Source organism: Pogona vitticeps, chromosome 2 (assembly GCF_051106095.1).
Source record: "Pogona vitticeps strain Pit_001003342236 chromosome 2, PviZW2.1, whole genome shotgun sequence".
NCBI lineage: Eukaryota > Metazoa > Chordata > Lepidosauria > Squamata > Agamidae > Pogona > Pogona vitticeps.
The window spans coordinates 64,194,313-64,200,437 of record NC_135784.1 but is presented as its reverse complement, the minus strand read 5'-3'; positions in this window follow the sequence as shown (position 1 = coordinate 64,200,437).

Here is a 6,125-nt window from a genome sequence, read left to right as displayed (position 1 = left end):
TTAGTTCCTCCTCACTTTCTGCCATCAGAATGGTATCATCTGCATATTGGAGGTTGTTGATATTTCTTCCGGCAATCTTAATTCTGGCTTGGGATTCCTCCAGTCCAGCCTTCCGCATGATGTATTCTGCATATAAGTTAAATAAGCAGGAGGACAATATACAGTCTTGTCGTACTCCTTTCTCAATTTTGAACCAATCTGTTGTTCCATATCCAGTTCTAACTGATGCTTCCTGTCCCACATATAGATTTCCCAGGAGACAGATAGGGTGGTCAGACACTCCATTTCTTTAAGAACCTGCCATAATTTGCTGTGGTCCACACAGTCAAAATCTTTTTCCTGCTTAGGAAAGTAAAATCCTGCTTACTAATGTACAATTTCTTGAAGGACAATTTGCAGAATCCCCCAGCCAGCCTCAGGGTTTAAGAATTTGTAGTCCAGAAAATAATATTTCCAAGTTACTTTCTCTTGGGTTTCTCAGGGGGTGTGGGGCATCGTGTCATGAGTATGCTGATGACACACAGCTCTACATCTCCTTTCCACCAACTGCAGGTGATGCCGTTCTGTCCCTCCAGCGCTGCCTGGGGGCTGTACTGCAATGGATGCAGGAAAATGGGCTGAGGCTGAACCTGGACAAGATGGAGGTTCTGAGGGTAGGTGTCCCCACTATCGGTCACTTGGGTGACTCCCTCTTGTTTGGGGGGTGGCCCTTGCCACAAAGAGTGGGGTTCGCAGCCTGGGGATCCATCTGGACCCGGCGCTCACCATGGAGACTCAGTGGCATTAGTGGTCCGCACCGCCTTTTTACATCTTTGACGGATAGCCCGGCTGCGACCATATCTCGATGTGGGGGCACTCACTACCTTGGTACATGCACTCATAATCTCGAGATTAGGCCACTGTAATGCGCTCTACGTGGGGCTACCTTTGAAGTTGACGCGGAAACTCCAAGTGGTGCAGAATGCGGCGGCCAGACTCCTTAGTGGAGTGAGACAATACCACCATGTTTCTCCTATTTTTGGCCGCGCTGCATTGGCTACCCATTTGGTTCCGCGTCAACTTTAAAATCTTAATGCTTATGTATAAAGCCCTAAACGGTTTAGGGCCTCAATACTTGGCAGAACGCTTACTCCCACCTAGTTCTACCCGTGTCACTCATGCAAGTCAGGAGGTGAGGCTGAGGAGCCTGACGCTGAAGGAAAGGAAAAAACAAGAAACTGGGCCTTCTCGGCGGTGGCTCCTCGCCTCTGGAATAACCTTCCTCCGGAGATTCATGCAGCCCCTTTGCTGGGTACTTTCAAAAATCAATTAAAAACGTGGATGTTTAGGCAGGCCTTCCCCCCAGTTAATTCCTGATTCTCTCCCCTCCTCTCTCTGTTTGATTTATTTTGTATGCTCTCCATCTTGCAGAATTGTCTAATTGTGTAATAATTCTTTTCTTATATTTGCTTATGTATTTTGTGTTGTAAGCCGCCTAGAGTGGTCGCAATGACCAGATAGGCAGGGTATAAATAAATAAATAAATAAATAAATAAATAAATAAATAAATAAATAAATAAATAAATAAATAAATAAATAAATATTTTGTTTCTCCTCATCCTCCACTCCTAACAACTATGCATGCGCATTTCAAGCATCACAGATGGAGGGCTCCAATTTGCCATTCTGGCTGATGAGAGAGGCTCAAGTGGCAGAAGGAGAATGAGGTGCTGCCAAGGAGGCTCATCAGAGATGTAATTAGGGGAACCACCTATGTAAAGAGGATGCCATTGTCTGTGGTGCTCTCTTTAATTTTGCTGCCTTGCTTGTGACTTTCGTCTAATTAGCGCTACTGAAGCTTTGCTGGAGTCTTTGCACAACACCCCCCCAGGCCCCTCTATTCCACACTGGTCTGCATTGCCTGTCTGCAAGCGGAGATTTACAAAGAACCGCTTTGGAGTTCTTTGTGTTTAAAGGCTTAGCACAGAGTCGCCAAGTCTCAGCCTACTGAGAGCAAAAAAGCACCATCTTTTATGCCTTCATAGGAATCACTAGTTGCCTAGGAATCTTCTAGTTGCTGAGCTTGGAAAGAAAGGCACAATGTAATGGTCTCAGGGAAGCGACAGTTATCCCATATAAGATCTTGTCATTATGGGATTAAAATCAAGATCTGGACATTTTCTCTCCTTTTTTTTGGAGTACATTTTCCAGAATCCTATAGTTTAAAAGGGGGGGACTTGACTACCATAAATATAAACGTCTCAATAGACTGCAATATCCATGTGTGTATTGACACATACCAGATTTAAGATATCATCAATGAAGCTCCCGTTTGACTTTAGGATCTTTGATATATAGAATGATGGTCTTTTGCAGTCTTGAGATGAAGTCACACAAATATTTAGTTGCTTCCTACCTAAAATAATCCTGACTTTTTCCCTCAATCCAGATTGAATTTGTCCATAGTGGCTCAGTTGTTTGATAACCATTGGGATCAGTTCCAGCTCTACAATTTGCCCATGAATCAACATTATGACCACACCCGGCCATTTTGTTCCCTAAGGCAAAGGACAACATGGCACATATAAAAGCCAGACAGATTTGCAAATGAATATTACTCTAACCATGGCACAGATCACTGTCCTTCACTGTGCCCTAAAGCATCAGTCTAGTTAAGGGGTTGCCAATAAGGTTGTGCCATTTGGATTTCTTTTTTTACTATAAATCCTAGGATTCTTCATTCTGAGACTTCCACCTAACAGACCCATACCTACAGACTCATCTGGAGAATGGCCTAGCTGGAAAATTTCATGGCCTAGCTCCTGCCTAGCCTTCTGTTAAAAAAAACGAAGCTGCTCAGGTGCTACCTGTCCTGGATGCTAACATCAGGAAAGCCCCCTTCTTAAATAGGAAACTCGGCTGGATTTAGGCCATGAAACTTTTCAGCTAGGCTTTTCTTTGGGTTTATGAAATGTAGGTGTCTGTAGATGTGGGTGTGTCAGGTGGAAATCCCAGAATGGAGAATTCTGAGAGCCGGAATTTTAAAACAACAACACCCTGAAGAACACATCCCAAGGTTCTGTCCTTCATCCGAAGGAAAAGGACTACACACTACAGAGCTCAGGAGAAATGGCTCAGGGGCTGCTACTGATGCCCTCACCCAGCATCTGTTACCTGAGAGTTACTTTTGTTCTGCCTAACGGAAGGACCAGCCCTAACTAGGAGTCAGGCTAACACAAAACCTCCAATAATTCTCATTGCAATGTAGTGAGCAACTAATTATGGTGGTTTCTGCTGAAAGGCTGTTTTCCCCAAAGACCCAGAAGGAGTTACAAATTTAACAGCACAGGGGCCTTGAGGTTGTGCTATGTTCCCTATGATGGTCTCACAGTGCAACATAACATGGGCAACAAGACGGAGAGGAAGCAGAAGCAGCATTAGAGATTTGAAAATTTACTTTTCGTGATAACAACTCCCTGAATTCTCATATGGTCTGGCCAGGCTAATTAGAGGAGGGGTTCTGTGAGTAGCTGTAGTGCAAAAGAGTAACTTTTCCAAGCACTAAGCAGGGCACTAGGTGTTCTGACCACTCCCTTGGAATGACTGCAACAGAGGAGTGATCATCATCAAATACCTTTTCTTCTTCCTTTATAATGAGCTGCTCTACAACTGTTAGCCTGAGGCTAGGTGAGGCACCAGGAAGGGGCAGGCAGATGTCTGGTTATGCCTTTGTTACTGGAGCTTGGGGGGGGGGGCAACCATCATCCTCTCATTTTTTTTGGTGACTGTCCAGCCTTGAAAACCTGAAAGGATCTGGTATCTTTCTCATCTGACATTTCCACAGGGAAATGAATCTGCTTTCTGGCTCACCAAGAGATTGTTTCTGCAGAGAAGCCAACTCTGCTTCCTACTTCTGATGTTCTTCCCCTTTGATTTGTTTTACACTCTCCTTTCCTTCCTCTCAACTACTTTTCTTTAGCTTTTCTCCTTGCTCTCCCGCTCCCCCCTCACTGCCCAGTCCTCCTTGTGCAACATGATATCTAGATGTTCAGTTCCTCATTTTCACCCCCTGGCTCCACTCCAGTTGTAACCAGGATGACCCCACTACGACCAGTCAGGGACAAAAGACAAGGAATGCAAAGCATGGCAAGCTGTCAAACGCAGATTAATTCAGGAGGGTCCAACAGCATGCAGTGCCTGTCAATTATTGGGACAGAGGAAAGACAAAATAAAGGGGGGAAAGGGGGGAAGACAAGAATATGAGTGTAAAGGATGGCAACCTTACACTCAGGTGCTGCTGGGGCAACGTTATGCCCAGACAATCCTATCCAAGATTCTGCTTGGGTTCTAGATTCAGTTTCATTTCCCTTTCTTGGGAGGAACAGACGCAGTCCTTGCCATGAAGCATGTTGCTCCATGGCCCATAAAGTCTCACCAACAGCAAGCTGTTAACTGTGCCCAGTTTATGTGCCCAGGAGGCTTTCTCTTCTGTTATTTCTCTCTCTCATGTTATCATTAAGAGTGCTTCCCACGTAGAACTAAATGAAAGAAAGATATAGCAAAATGCAATGTCTATTGCGGACATAGCATTTGGAAAAACAGAGCCACTTATTCAGCCCAGAAGTGGAAACACTGCTGTTCAATGCTTTCACTTAATCATCAGAGTTCAATGTGTGCTGCTTATATACTGCCCTATAGCGCTTAAAGCACTTTCTGGACGGTTTACACTTAATTATGCAGGCTACACATTGCTCCCCACCAGCAAACTGGGTACTCATTTTACCAACCTCAGAAGGAGGCTGAGTCAATCCTGAGCCAGCTACCTGGGATACAACGGGCCGTGAGCACAGTTTTAGATGCAATGCAGCAGTTTAACCACTGCACCACGGGGCGGGGGTAGGGAGAGGGAGAAGTACCCTATCCTAGGGATTTTCTGGCTCAGAAATCATAGTTTTAGCTACTGCAAGGTTTATTGAAAGGCCCGGTAGCACTCTTTAGGATTGGAGACAGCAAACTTTCTAAAGTACAAATGGAGTGTACAAACAATGTTGCAGGTGGGATTATGTCATTCAGTCTTTCATCTAGCAACACTCTCTTATAGAATGATCCATTCCATCCCCTTCCTTGCACCTCACTTAATTCTGACTCAACATTTTGCATCCACTGAGCATGCCATATATTAATATCTTAGAACTGCAGAGCAGGAATCATTGAGCCCAGTTCCTGTCAAGGAGACACAGTGAGGAATTGAACTCCTAACATCTGGATCTGTAGCCAGATACCTGAACCACTGAGCTATTATAGCCATATTTGGGAATTTCCCAACTAGAGTGTGTTCTCTCCTATTCTTTGTTTTCCTACGGACCACCTCCATGCCTGCTGACATTACTGCCTTGTTTATGTGATATTATTCCTACATAAGATATAGTAGCTGAAGAATTAAATTTAGCTTCAGATAGCTGCATTCTAGTTGAATCCATTAACATGAACGCTGAAGTGTCATGTTCTCTAAAATACCATCTAAAAACACCTATTGCTTCTCAGTCACTTAATAATAATAGTTAAAAAAGGTAAAGGTTCCCCTTGATAATTTTTTGTCCAGTCGTGTTCGACTCTAGGGGGCAGTGCTCATCCCCGTTTCCAAGCCATAGAGCCAGCGTTTTTGTCCGAAGACAATCTTCCGTGGTCACATGGCCAGTGTGACTTAGACATGGAACGCTGTTACCTTCCTACCGAGGTGGTCCCTATTTATCTACTTGCATTTGCATGCTTTCGAACCTCTAGGTTGGCGGGAGTAATAATAATAATAATAGTTACATCCCATCAAATTAATTCTGACTTAACAGAACCCTTTTCCAGGGTTTTCTTGGAAGAGTGTACTCAGGAGTGCTTCGCCATTCCCTTCTTTAAGGGAATGCTCTGCAACTGAGCAGCATTCCCAAGGTTACCATACAGTGGGCGGGTTTTCTCCTAGGAACCACAGAGCAGAATCAAACTCTCAACCTCTGGCTTTGCAGTCAAGTACCCAACTCACTAAGCCATCTCTCATTAGTTATACAGTATAACTCAGTGGAGGGGACGTGGTGGCGCTGTGGGCTAAACCGCAGAAGCCTGTGCTGCAGGGTCAGAAGACCAAGCAGTTGTAA